Genomic DNA, 14,712 nt, shown 5'->3' on the forward strand with positions numbered 1-14,712 from the left:
TTTCACTATCTAGAAATACAAAGAGCCAGGCTGCTGCCACCTGCCCACTGCTCTGCCTTGCTCCAGCTTCAGAAGGTACCTGGGACATCTGATCCATGACCTGTGTGCAGGGTGCATAGAGGAAGACTGCCCATTGCACGGGCACAGTGTCTGGGCATCGTTCTCAGTCTCCTTCAATAACCAAGAAGGTGAACCCAGAGTTGACCCTCCACTTTCCGCCCATTCCAGATGCTCATGCTCCTTAGTGGCTCCCAGGGAACCCCCTCTCTTTCCAACCTTCTTCCATGTGGGCTTCCCCACCCACCAAAGACCCTAACTGCCTAATGCCTCTTAACCCTCCCCTACCAACCCTCTCCTCCCCACCCTCCTTCCACTTCCCTGACCTGACCTGGTCCTGTTTCAGCTTGGAACTGACAAAGGTTGTGACCTCAGAAAGGAAAGAGCACAATGCCAATGTTGCAGAAAGAAGGCGGCAGGGCTGTGCTGGGCAGTTCACAGCTGCCTCTTCTCTCACCGCGGGCCCGTAGACAGGACACCTTGACTTGGCAAAGCCTCAACAGGAGAAACGCAGGGGAATCAAGACCCTGAGCATCCAGAAGGATGAAGGTGCCACCCCTGAAGGGGAGGGATGAGTGGGACAGGCCTGGGAGGGAGACAGGAGTCTCATGTTGGAGGAGCTGAGGTACAGACATCTAGTTGGCATGAAAGCTGAAGTGTAGATCAAGCACCTGAAGTTTACAGGGGAAGTAAGGCTGGGAGCAGGAACACACGGGTGGATGTGGGGCCAGCAAGGCACGGGTGGCAGGCACTTAAAGCTGCAGCAGTAGGTAAAATCAATGTAAAGTCCTGGCTGGGCGGCTGTGCAGGGACTGAGTCCTGGAGTGCTCCCCTGGAGTGCTCCCCTGGAGTGCTCCCATTTCAAAGGAGAAGAAGGGAGCCAGCAGCAACACATGAAATAGCAAGCAAACAAGAGAGCAAGTGACCTAGAAGCCAAGAAAGCATCTCAAGGAAGGAGACAGGATGTGGGGTGTTGCAGGCAAGGATGGGAAGCTGGCTCAGCTGTACCCATGTGGAGGCCACTGGTGACCTTGAGAAAAGCAGTGAGGGATGCAGAGGGGACCTCACAACTGAGCAGAGTCTGGGAGTGTGAGGAGAGGATGCGGAGTCCGGACAGCCTTTTCTAAAGAGAGGAGTGACGCAGCGGTCCTGGCTGGAGACAACGAAAGAACGATCTTTCCAGAAGAAATAGCAGGGCGCTTCCTGATGAAACGACCTCACAGAGAAGGGAACTATGCTGCATAAGGGACACTTGCTGAACAGTGTCTCCAAGCAGGCAAGAGGCGTTAAGTCTGGTACCCAGGCCACGGGCAGCCTGGGGTAGGAGAGGGACACGTGGCCCTGGCCCACAGAGGCAGGAGGAAGGCAGGGCAGAGGTTCAAAAACAGGAGGAGGAGAGGGAGAACTTGGTCCAGGCAACTGAGGAAGCTGGGATTTCTGTTCGTTTTTGCACTGGCTTTGCCTGAAAGGAATGTGGGCAAGGAGAACCCAAGTGTGCTGGATAGTTTTATGTCAACCTGATACAAGCCAGAGTTCTCTGAATTGGAAGCCTCAGTAGAGAAAATGCCTCCATAAAATTCAGCTGCGGGGTATTTTCTTAATTAGTGATTGATAGGGAAGGAGTCAGCCCATGGTGAGTGGTGCCATCCGTGGGCTGGTGGTTATGGGTTCTATAAGAAAGCAAGCTGCACACGCCTTTAATCCCAGCACTCGGGAGGCTGAGGCAGGTGGATCTCTGTGAGTTCGAGGCCAGCCTGGTCTACAAGAGCTTCCAGGACAGGCTCCAAAGCAACACAGAGAAACCCTGTCTCAAAAAAAAAAAAAAAAAAAAAAAAAAAAAAAAAAAAAAAAAAAAAAAAAAAAAAGCAAGCTGAGTGCCGGACTGTAGTGGCACACACCTTTAATCCCAGCACTCAGAAGGCAGAAACAGGCAGATCTAGAGGCCTTTGAGGCCAGCCTAGTCTACAAAGCAAGTTCCAAGACAGACTGCAAAGCTACAGAGAAACCCTGTCTTGGGGAAAGAAAGAAAGAAAAGAAAAGAAAGAAAGAAAGAAAGAAAGAAAGAAAGAAAGAAAGAAAGAAAGAAAGAAAGAAAGAAAGAAAGAAAGAAAGAAAGAAAGAAAGAAAGAAAGAAAGAAAGAAAGAGAAAACAGACTGAGCAAGCCATGGGGAGCAAATCAATAAGCAACATTCCTCCATGGCCTCTACACCAGCTGCCACCTCCAGTTCCCTACCCTGTTTGAGTTCCTGTCCTAACTTCCTTCAGTGATGAATAGTAGGCATGTAAGTCAAATAAACCCTTTCCTCCCCAACTTTCTTTTTGGTCATGGTGTTTCATCACAGAAAAAGAAATCCTAAGACACTGGCTGAGAACGAACAAGGAAGTGTTGAGAAGAGGAGGCAGTGGGCTCTGGGCCGTGACCAGAGAGCCAGACAGCTGCAGACCCATCTGAATTTGTGAGGGCTGAGGGGACAGACTGTGGTTTTCCTCAGGCTGGAGGGAACCAAGCCCTGGGTTTCACTAGGGAGAGCTTCAGTGGAGTCTGATAAAGTGGCATGAGGTGAGGAACAGGATTCTGGGAGGAAGAGAGTCTCCCGACTCCTACAGGGGCAGCTGCCTATACACTGGCCGCTCCCCTGCTGAAGTACCCCAGCTGGTGCCCGGAAGTTCACCACTCATGGCTGCGGCAGGTTGTGTGTGGCCTTCCTGTACCCTCACCACAAAAGAAGCTTCAGAATCTTGAGAAGTGGTGTCTTCCATCCACTTCCACACACCCCCACCCACTGTTACCCTTCCCAAGTCACAGACAACAGCTCCCTGGTCACCCCTGCTTCTGGCCTCATGCTGACGCTGCCTCTGAGCTCTCCGTACATCCCTTTCCCCAGACCCCTGTCCCGGTAGGCCAGTCAGCCACACGGCCCATGCGAAGTGTTACACCAGAAGCACTACAGTTTCCAAGCATCTAGTGCTGGGTCACATCATGACTCCTAAATGGGCTTTTCTCCAACATGCTACCCAGCCAATCCTATTCCACCTCAGAGAACCTTCCAGTGCACAAAATGACCCCATCACTCACCTCTGAAAATCCCTCAGGGGCTCCCAGTACCCTGGGGCATCAGTCCTCAGTCTCCACAGGATGTGTTCCAGTCTCTCCACCTTACTCCCATCTTCTTGTCACTCCCCGCACACCCTTCACTCCCTTCTCTCACCCCCCCCCAGCAGCACCTGCCTCCACCCAGAGGCGGTAAACTCAGAGAGCGATCCAGTCTGTATCGGGTTTGATCTGTTCTGATGGAGCAAAGCTGTAGATCCCTGCTGCAGGGATGTCCAAGTGCGTGGAGTTCTTGACGTAGGCAAAAGCGATTGAAGAATCAGTCAAGCGGCTCACACAACACTCTCTGTTGTGAGGTTTACCCTCTGGTGTGACACTGAGGACAGGACATCACGTATGTCCACAGATGTTTACCATGAATCTGATCAGTAGCAAGCAAGAAGACAAATCAGAGCACGGGAGATTCCACACAGCTCCAAAATTGATAAGGTCATAAGAACAGTATAAGAAAAAAAAAAAAGACTTTTGAAGTCAGGTGATTAGCAGCTGAACATGGTGAGCATGCTTGAAATCCCAGCATTCAGAATGTGGAATCGGCAGGCAGTGGTGGCGCACGCCTTTAATCCCAGCACTCGGGAGGCAGAGGCAGGCAGATCTCTGTGAGTTCAAAGCCAGCCCCATCTACAGAGTGAGTTCCAGGACAGTTAGAGAACACAGCAAGACTACACAAAGTAGCCCTGTCTCAAACAAAATAGAACAAAACAAAAACAAAAGTACAACAACAACAAAAAGGCAAACAAAAACAAAAACAAAAACCAAGTCAGGCAGTGGTGGTGCACACCTTTAATCCCAGCACTTGGGAAACAGAAGCAGGCGGGTCTCTGTGAGTTCAAGGTCTACAGAACTAGTTCCAGGACAGGCTCCAAAGCTACACAGAGAAACCCTGTCTCCAAAAAAAAAAAAGAAAAAGAAAAAAGAAAAGAAAAAATGTGAAAGCAAGGGGACCAGGAGTTCGAGGTCTTCCTCAGTGCTGCACAGGGAGTTTGAGATTGTGGTGCCTGGGCCACATTAAAACCCCTAGTTCAAAAGTGGGAGGGGGGAAAAAGCAGGATTAATCCCAAACTAAAACATAACTAAATATAGTACATGCTCCTTGGACAAAAAAAAAAAAATTATAGCCAGGTGTGGTGGTGCATACCTCTAATCTTAACACTCAGGAGGCAGAGGCAGGCAGATCTCTGTGAGTTTGAAGCCAGCCTGATGTACATGGCAAGGTCCAGGACAGCCAGGGCTACAGAAGAGAGACCCTGTCTCAAATACCAAACCAAGCCAAACAAACGAACAAGAAAGATCTATAATAAATACTTACAAAAGATGTTACTAGAACCACTAGAGAAACTGGAACGGAGGCTAATTATGAGGCAAACTGAATCATTACTAAGTTTTTCAGGTATGATAATAGTATAACTGTTTTGCAGTGGGAAAGCGTCCTTGACTCAGGGGATTTAGTTTGAGGTGATGTGTTATAAAGCCTTCAACTTTCATACGTGGGAGCAAAGGGAGGAAAAAGGGTGGCCAGATGCTGGCCCTGGCAAATCCAGGCCTCTGGGTGAAGGGGGTGTGGGTGTATGTGGGCTGTGTCGAGGAGAGAATGAAAGGGGTTCAGGACGAGGCCCCAAAGAGGCAAACTGGGGCTCTGAGCAGGAGGCAAGGAAAGGGTGCTGCTACTCGCAACAACCCACAGCCTTGAAGCAAGCTGGGCCCTGGGCTTGCCTTGACCTGAATACCAGTCACCCAAACACGCGGGCACAACTCAGGAGGACTCACCACCCACAGTGAGCCTGACTCTACTGTGCGCCAAGCTCAGGGGAGAACAGGACTCTCAGGACACGACCAGACCCCAGAGAGACCAGGACATATCACAGCCAAGGCAGGACCTCCCAATCTTGGCTAAGCTGCGACAAGGAACCAGGTGTCGCCCTGGGCTCACCCCACCCCCAAACATCCCTTGAAGGGTGACAGTCTGAGTATATCCTCCCGTATAAGGAGGCAGGCTAAATATGGAAGCCCAGACACAAGATGCTTCTCAAAACAGATTTTCCTGGAAAAGACCATCTGGTAGAGGAGGTCTAGAGCATCGTCTGCTAAGAGAGGTAGCTTCAGTCTGCAGGCTGCCCAGAGGAAAACGCCTTCACCTCACCTGCCTAGGAGACCCCAGTGTAGCGCTTCGGTATCCCCCAAGGTCACACCCGTGCAGACTGGAACGCTCTCCGGCCCACCTCTGCCCTAGGTTGTCCTTCCAGGGCAACAGAGGAGGTAGCTGGGGATACACAACTGGGGACACAGATCTGAGCCTCAGAAAGCCCTCCCCAGATGTAGTCCTCACTCCACAAGATATGCGGAGCAGACAACTGCCCTCTGGGCCCAGAGGTCTCTCTATCAGAACGGGGGCAATAACATTGTCTCCCTCCAAAAACTCACAGGTGTCGGGGGATACCCCACACAGCTGCTGTGCTCCATCAGTGGAAGCAGGGCAGTGTGACATCCCCAGGCCCTGTCTCTTGGGCTCATGGAGGGCAGGAAGACATCCTATCTATCTTTCTCTCTCCTTTGAGGAATGACCCTAGATCCGCTTGGGACATGTGTCCTCTCCCTGGTGCAAGCCTGCAGGAAGGAGACCCCTTAGTCTGGCACAAGGCAATTCAGAGCTCCAGGGACAAATGACCTCAACCCCACAGGAGGTACCAGCTGAGGAGGCCTCCAAGAACACCTGTCATTCCTGTGCCTTCAGCCGGGTCACAGCTACCTACTCATCCCAGTGTGTAGGAATCCCCTGAAGGCTCGGCCATGCCTATAGGGACTGCTCTTGTCCACCAGGAGCAACCGCTGGAGGAGCCCTACTCAGAACCCACTGCCTAGCTCCCTGCAGCGGGAGAAAGGGCTTTGGGGGGAACAATTCTCTCCTCCAGACCCCTGAGTGAACCAGAAGAGTGACTGGCTCATTGTCCTGATTCCTAGACCCCAGGCCACAGATCTTCCAGCTTCCCTGGGAGGAAGGCATCTGCTCGAGGGTGAGGGTAGACTTAGAGGGGGTCCCACGCTCTATGCCTGCTATCTCTCAAGCTAACTCAGTGGTGTTCAGAAGGCAGCTCTTGTTTCTAGGGTCTGGAGGGGTCTAGAGAAATCCTAATGCTACCCCAGGCCCACCCTCCTACACCAGCAACCCCAGAGCAGGCTGATTGGTCTCGGTCACCTCAGCCAGGCTTGTCCTGAGCTGCCAGGAGGAGTCTTGTGTCCTCTTGCATTATAACTGTTGCATCTGCCCCCCAGATCTCTGTCTGGGGCCGGCAAGATGGGCCTAAGACAAAGGGGTGGACAGTGGGCAGTGGGCCCAAGGTCTTGTGTAGAAACAATGTCCCGGTTCTTATTTCAGAGAGTCCCAGATCCTCCAGGGACAAGAGTCTAGAAGAGAGCCAGCTGGATACCGTGGTCCCCACATCTGGATTCCCTGCCCCACCCAGACCCAGCTCCAGGTTCCAAGGACCCCTCCTCTCAGTGCTACTATAGCCATTCTATATGAGGCCTGGCCTTGCCTACTGCCTGCCACGCCCCCAAGAGAACCCCTGCTCTTGCAGAGAGAGAGGCCTGAGCCCCAGGCCTGCCTGTCAAAGTTGGGAAACTGGAAAGAGAAATAAATCCTCAAAGATGTTCCGTTGTGGAGGTAGCTGTGGCAGGCCCCAGTACACAACACCCTAACCACGGACCACCAAACTGACACTGGCACCCCACCAACGCACACGCTAACACTGATTATACAAAAGGGGGAGGGGACCGGGAGGCAGAGCCCGGGAGACAATTGGGCCGGCAGCTTCATCCTCCCAGCAGGCGGGACTGGGGCTCTTTGGCGGCGCCCCCACTCCCTGGCCCAGTCCTGACCATCTTGGGCTTCCTCTCCCTGCCCCATCTCCATGACAACCGCATCCTTTGGATGCTCCAGCCACCACAGAATTGATCTCGAAATGTAGCTTTGTTAGAGGACCCTAGCGGGCAAAAAGGGCGGAGGGCGGCTCCCGCCTCCCAGCCTGCTTTCCTCTCTCCCACCCTAAATCCCTTCTTGTATCTAGCTGGCCTCCTGAGAAGAGGGGCGGGGTCCCGGAGCATGCAGGCCTTGGGGACACAGTTGGTCCGTGGCCCCACTCACCGCTCGGGTCCCAGCAGCTGGGTCCCCTCTCACGGCGGCGCCATGAGGAAGCCACCCCTGGACCCGCGGTTCCGTGCCGCCGCCTGTTGGAGCTCCCCGCGTCCGCTTCTGTCCCTTCAGGTGTTGGAGCCTCGGCTGTGGAGAGGCTGGGCAGAGAAGGAGGGGACGGACTGCAGGAGGGAGGGAACAGAACAGGGAGGGAGGGAGGGAGGGAAGGAGGAGCGGGAAGGACGGGAAGGGCGGAGGGGGGAGTGGAGGGGCTGCCGGCGCGCGCGCAGCCCGGAGGGGACCGTGGCCACCAGGAGGGCCCACCCGCGGCGCCTGGCCACGAGCGTGAGACCTTGCGCGGGGCGCACACACACAGGATGCGGCCACCTCTGTCCCGCACCAGCCCGCGCTGGACCCTTTAAGAAAGTGGGGGAGGGGAGTTCCACGAGGTTCCGCCCCCCTCCTAGCCCAACCCAGCCTCTGTCCTCGAACCTCTGGCTGACCCAACCACTCACTGTCCCAACTGTCCTAGCCCCTGATGGAGAGACGGGCCTTGCCCCCACCCCAGAGTCCCCATTTTCATCCCGGAAGATCTCTCCTTGGAGTTTAGGAAGCAAAGTAGAGAGAGTCACAGAGAGAGAGATAGGCACCCAGAGGTACAGATAGACTTGGGAGTGACAAGAGGAATTGAGGACAGAGCTGGACTGGGCAGAAGAGCGGAGACAAAAGAGAGAGGCCCTGTGGCAGATGGGAGTTGAGACAGGGCCACCCTAGGCTGGTAATCATGGCCTCACAGGCCCCCACCCCAGGACTGCAGCTCCCTGGAGGAACTTGACCAGACTGTGCCTGGACTCCATACTAAGGTCTTCTTGGCTGTAAATTTCCTATAGCACAAGGCCTACCTCTCAGAGAGACACTAACCCTAGGGGCCCCGAGAAGGGAAGGGTGAGAAGGCCCAGTCCTTGGGGAAGGGGGAGCGGGGGCTACCACAGGCACCTCTGTCCCTCTTCTTCAGCTTCCTGGTTCTGATCACCAAAACCACAGTCTCCTCTAATGCTTTTCCTGTGTCCTATTTGACTCAAAACGATCCTACAACCCATTTTACAGATAAAAACACTGATGCTCCAAGAGCCAACCTCATCTGCCCCAGGTTTCAGGAGATCTAAGAAACTGGGCAGATGAGAGAGGGCTTAGTGTACAACCTTTCACCTCCCCCAACCCTCAGACACCCTCTGCATGCAGGAACCTCAGAGCTTTTGGGGAGGAGGGGGACCTGTCCTGCAGGTGAGGAGGGTGGCCGTGGCTGGAGCTCAGGAGGAGGTAGAGGCACCAGTCATTCCTTACTGGGCACCCTCCCAGGTCATAGCCGGACCACTCTTCTTGGTGCCCCCCCATCTGCCCCATACAGAGGGCGGTACATTTGATGGGTGGGGCTGGGTAGGGACCAAAGGAGCTGATGAACTGGGGGCTTGTCCACACGGACGTGTGTCCGTTCAGCGGGCCATGGCTCTTCTACTGGTTAGGATGATTTGCTGGACTGAAGATGTAGCCCAGTGGTTAGGACGCCTGTCTAGCAATCGAGCATGCCTGAGGCCCTCGTGGAAGTGGCTCCTGACTTTTTGTCTCCCGTGGACTGAGCCCTGTAAGATCAGGTTAAACTTGCCCAGGTAAGTATCCCCAGCGTTCATACACAGAGCAGGGAAGAATGGCAGGAAGGGAGGAGCATGCGCTGTCACTAACCCTCCCACCGCCAGGTCCTCATTCCTCTCCACAGCACATGGGGCCTCCTTGAAAGCTGTCCCTGGCAGCTGTCTCCAGTTCCTCTCTCTTAGGAAACTCTCAAGCTACTTTCTCAAACACCTGACAACAACAGCTTAGGGGAAGGAAGGGCTGGTTTGGGCTCACAGCCGTGGGGGAAGGCTCGCTGGCAGGAGCTTGAGGCTGCTGGTGGCACTGCAGCAGTCAGGAAATGGAAAGACAACATGGTACCCTGTTCTCTTTCTCCTCCTCCACCCCCAGTTCAGGACCCCAGCCCATGGAATGCTATCCACATTTAGATGGGTCTTCCACCTCTGTTAACCCCGTCTAGAAACTCCCTCACTAACACACCCTGAGATTTGTCTCCTAGGCGAGTCTAGGTCCTGTCATGCTGTCCATTGACAATTAACAGATTCTAGCCCGCCCCTCAGCTCTTCTATCCTCACACAATCCATGACGCCATTCACGCGGATCACCATTCACAAGGATCACCATTCATGAGGATCACCATTCACGCGGATCACCATTCACGAGGATCACCAGCACAGCTCCCAGTTACGGATGTGCAGGGTGGGTGTTGTACATGGGCACCTGAGCTTGCAGACCCCTTGAGGAGCTGGAATCATCCACCCTCTTCTCACCATGCTGTGAGCCTGGCACAAGGCTACAGATGCCAGGGAAAGACAACATTTCTTGCACCCCCAAGTAGATGCAGTAGGCATGCCTACCTAGCCAGGCCCCCCCAAATCATATATAAAGTTGCTGGAGGCAGACTGTAGCCTGGGCCTCGTGGCAATGCCAAGGCCTTATCCAGTGTGCAGACTGCTTTCTTCTGAAGTGTTTGATGCCGTCCTCTGTCTTGGGACTCGGCTTTCCTCCCAGGACGTCCCTAGTCATGACCCCTGGTCCCTCAGCTTTGGCCTTCCCCGCTCTCTACGCTCTGAGATACGACTCGTTTCAGACCAAGCTAAATGCAGTGAATGCCAGCACATGGCCCCCGGGTCACACCTAGACACCAGCACTGGCTGAGGTTCCTTCCTGCAGAGTCCCCAACCCTCTTCCCGCTTCTCCACCCACGCAGGTCAAACCCTGGAAGCCATCTTTGCCTTCCTTTCCACTACATCCAATGCCTGGACTGTCTGAGACAGACCACCTATGTCCTAAGTTAACCCTTCTGGTCAGTCCTACTGTCAGCCTAGTCAGGCCACCTTCTCTTCTCTGACTGTCACTGTGGCCACTGGTTCCACCCCACACTCCAAGCGTTCAGGCACAGCAGCTATGGAAAGGCCCCACACTCTCCTGCTCACATTCACGCAGTGAGTCTCTGTGACTCAGTGCCACCATCACACCATCTTCACATGGCCCCCGGGGTCCTCTACTGTTTCTCTCCCAGCTCTTTTCTGACCTCTCCACCTCAGCCACGCCAGCATCCTCATGCATCCTCTCTTGTAAAATGCTAAAAGGGGTTTGAGACAAAAGCAAGCATATACAAAACAAAAAACAAAACAAGGGGTGATGAGGTCCTGCCCTTTGGGTGGGAGACACTTCAACAGCAGCAGGAAGAGCCCTCTCGGGAGATTTCCCCAGACCTGGGAGACACCCCTCCAGGCTCCAGGGCCTTCATAGTCACAACGTGTCCCTCCTTATTGTTTGAACAGCTGCTCCTTGGGGTTAGGTCCCTTCTCTCTTTTCTAAGTCCCCTGATCTACCACCAGCCAAGAAAGCACACAATAGGAACCAAACAGTATGAATATGAGGCCAGGGATCAGTCCCTTGCAAGGGCCAAGGACTCTACAGGGCCAGAGGAGGGAAGCCACATGTCAAGAGCCTGCACAGGGAGATACAGAAGCTGGGCTGAGTCCTTGGAACCTCAGAGTGCCATCTGGAAATGAGAATACTACCTAGAACCTGTGTGGGGAAGAGGAGAGACCCTTTCCACCGGCCAGGCCCTCTCTGGGAGAACAGTGAGAGGTGGGGAGCAAAATGGGGCAGCCAGGAAGGGAGGCTGCAGGGGCTCCAGGTTTGCCCCTCCTCTCCCCTCCCATAGCAAGCAGCTGCTGCCAGCCCCGAGCCAGGACAGCGGACAAAGCCCTACAGGGGAGGGCCAGGGACTTGCAGTGCCTAGAGCCAGCAGGCCGTGGTCCCAGGGCACAGCAGTACATGGCCCAGAACTCCATCTGAGAGCCTTTGTGGGTCTCTGGGAGCCTGCCCAGGAGAGTGCGGGAACTGGCGATGGCGGGATGGGGTGGGAACCCTCTACTTCCTGGGGTCCATCCAGGCCTGAGTAATAAGAGGTTCAAGGAGCAACCCATCTGCCCTACCCGGTCCCAGAGCTGCTGGGACTAGAGTGGCCAGTGCCACTCATCCCTGAGTTCAGGGAAAGAGGATCCCCCAGCGCTGTAAGAAGCGAGTAGGACGAGGTTTCTCAAAAGCCGGGTGACACCTGACAAGTCGGAACTTGCCCAGGCTGGCTAGGTCCAGACTGCAGGTTCCCAAGAGAGATAGCTGGCGCTAGAGGAAGCGGGCCGGGAGAGGATGGCTCCCTGCCTCCCTCTGCTGGTAGCACCTTGAATTACAGCGCACCACATCACTGGGCGGGCACCTACTGCGGGTCCTCGCCGAAGGGCACTAGGGAGAGTAGACATCTATCCTAAGAGTCATCACTCGGCTTTAGCTGCAACGGACCTCCAGACACAGCCGTCTATCACCAGCGTCCGAGTCCCGATTCTCACTCCTTCGAGAATTCCTTTATCTAGTCCAACTTTAGTATTTCCTCAACTTCGTGCAGGATGTCTCCGAAGACCATACTCTTTCACAATATGGATGGAAACGAAAAGTCTCCTATCTCGTGGTGACTAAGGCCGCCCTTTCCGTCTGCCAACGACCACCGAGAACTGAAGGAAATGCAGGGACTTCGCCCCAAGTCCTGATGTATCAGGGCAAGCATGAGTGTCACCGCCCAGATCTGTCCCGCCCAACCCTCCACGTGCCCAGGAGAAAGAAGTCGATCAAGGATTCTTTGGGGTTGTGCCGCCACCTGCTGGTGGATACAGAAACTGCAACTTCCCCACCTGGCAGAAGCCCGACTCCAGAGAGCACATAAAGATAACACATACTTTTATTTTGCCCTTGCACAGAGCTTCTGCCAAGTTCTTTTGAGAGACGAGAATGTGAAATAGGTTTTCATTTAGCCCAGTCTAGCCTTCAACTAGTTATGTACCGAAACTGCCCTTAAAGTCTCTCCTAAATGCTGAGATTACAGGCATGTGCCACTCTGGCCCAACACTCCTATGGATCATACTGATCATCCTATTCTACATTCTCCAAAGGAAATGAACATTATTCATGCCACCCAACCTTTAAGGACACTGATGCTTACTGACAGTTTCATTTTGTTTGGGGGGGTTCTGGGCGTTGAACACATGAACACATGCTAAGCCGCAAAGCCTCAGCCGTAATGCTGACAGCTAAGGGATTTGCATGGGCTTCTTTTCCTAGGTGCTGGCACATGAGCTAGGGTTGGGACGCTCCCAGTCTGTCCCACTTCCCATGCTGCCTTGGGCTCAGTGCATCCTGGCTTGGCTTGCAACTATAATAGTGTGTGAGGCCGTACCCCTGTCCAAGACCTACCCTGTCAGCCTGTGAGTCCCCAGGGCACAGCTAGGGAAGATCCATATCCATGCCCACTTCCCTGGGGTGATTGGACCGCCCACCATGTGCTAGCCCCTCCCACCTGGAGAAGGGCAATCCTTACTCTGCAGGCCCTCCCCATGTAACCCAGGACTCCTGCTCTGTTTCCTTACAATGCAGGCTCTTCCAGTGGGTCCTGGTGGCTGAGGCATTACTAGCCATCCAGCTCCGAGGAAGCAAACATGGCCGAATTCATTTCACAGGCAAGGTGAACCATGCCCAACCAATCACTGAGGCCTGACTTGGAGTAAGGACCTAGAATAAAATGTCCCAGGCCATTCATAGGTACTGATGGTGGGAGGTACCATTTCCCAGGGAAATCTGGGACAAATGCCAAGAACCACCAAGAGAGGAGAAATGGCTACTGTCTAGCATACAACTCAAATGGCCATTGTCTTAGTCAGGGTTTTTGTTGTTTATTGGTTGGGTGAGGGGGTTTTTTGGTTTTGGTTTTGTTTTGTTTTGTTTTGTTTGGGGGGTTTTGTTTTGTTTTGTTTTTTTGAGATAGGATTTCTCTGTGTAACAAACAGTCCTGGCTGTCCTGGAACTCGCTTTACAGACCAGGCTGGCCTCGAACTCATTGAGATCCACCTGTGTCTGCCTCCCAAGTGCTGAGATTAAAGGCATGTGCCACCACCACCTGGCATTAATTAGGATTTTAATTACCATAAAGGGACATCGGGACTATAGTAACTCTCATAAATGAAAACATTTCATTGGGGTGGCTACAATTTCAGACACTCAGTCCATTATCCTCATGATGGGAAGCACAGTGGCACACAGGCAGACGTGGTGCTGGAGGAGTAGCTGAGAGTCCTACATCTTGTAGGCAACAGGACGTGAACTGAGACATTGGGGGGTATCGTGGGCATAGGAAACATCAAAGCCCACCCCTGCAGTGACACACTTCCTCTAATGAAACCACACCCACTCTGACAAAGCCATACCTCTTAATAGTGCCCCTCCCTGTGGGATTATAGGGGTCAATTACATTCAAACTACCACAGCCATCAAACTGCCGTGTTAGATAATGGGCTCCACTCCCTCATCTGTCTAATAAATATACATGGATCCCAATTGTAGATCCCCCACATCAGGAAACAAAGCAGACATAAATCTTCATCCTTCTTGAGGCTGAGGATGTGTTAATAGCTCAGTTGGTAGTAGAGTTGGGTCCAGAACTCCAGCACTGTGTAAGGCCAAGCTTGGTGGTTCTCGCCTGCAATTCCAGCACTCTGGAGGCAGAGGCAGAAGGAGTAGAAGTTCAAGGTCATCCTCAGCCACTTAGAGACCAGCTTGTGCTACTTGCAATCCTGAAGAAAGAAAGCAGATGCGGGTGTATAGGAAGAAACTCCATATAGGTCCAACTTTGGTGGAATATGCCTGTAATGAACCTGTGTGTCATCATTACAATCTATGATGGGCACTTAGGAGGAAGAGACAGGCAGGTCTCTGTAGGTTAGAGGCCAGCCTGGAGCCTGGTCTGCATAGTGAGTTCCAGGACAGGTTCCAAAGCTGCACAGAGAAACCCTGTCTCAACAAAACAAACAAAAAGAAAAGGGAAGGGAGGAATAGTGTAAATTATATTTTATTAAAATTTGTTTAATCAATTAATTAACAATATCCTCCCCGTGAAGAGTCAGTTACAAATGCATACTCGGGATGAAAGAAAAAAAGATCACCAATGAAGGGGAAGGGGATCCAAGGACCTGAAATGGGAAAAGCGGGAATGGGGGCTGTCTTAGTTCGGGTTTTTATTGCTGTGAAGAGACACCATGGCCATGGCAACTCTTATAAAGAAAACATTTCATTGAGGGTGACTCACGGGTTCAGAGGTCCAGTCTGTTATGATTATGAAGTAGAGCACAGTGACAAGCTGTATCTCTTTTTTGTTTTGTTTTCTGAGGCAAGATTTCTCTATGTAAAAATCCTGGCTGTCCAAATTGGCCTCCAACTCACAGAGAT

General features: G+C 53.0%; 1 protein-coding gene across 2 annotated transcripts in view; it reads right to left on the reverse strand.

The window, feature by feature from the left end:
* The window catches only part of Psd2 (pleckstrin and Sec7 domain containing 2), a 52,818-nt gene extending 45,354 nt beyond the window's left edge, over window positions 1-7,464 (reverse strand). For both annotated transcript variants that reach the window (XM_087896152.1, XM_087896151.1), the window contains exon 1: window positions 7,312-7,464. The gene's annotated coding sequence lies outside the window, so the exon portion shown is untranslated. The remainder of the gene's footprint in view (window positions 1-7,311) is intronic.
* Window positions 7,465-14,712: the final 7,248 nt, after the last annotated feature.

Source organism: Myodes glareolus, chromosome 13 (genome assembly GCF_982192425.1).
Source record: "Myodes glareolus chromosome 13, mMyoGla1.1, whole genome shotgun sequence".
Taxonomy (NCBI): Eukaryota; Metazoa; Chordata; class Mammalia; order Rodentia; family Cricetidae; genus Myodes; species Myodes glareolus.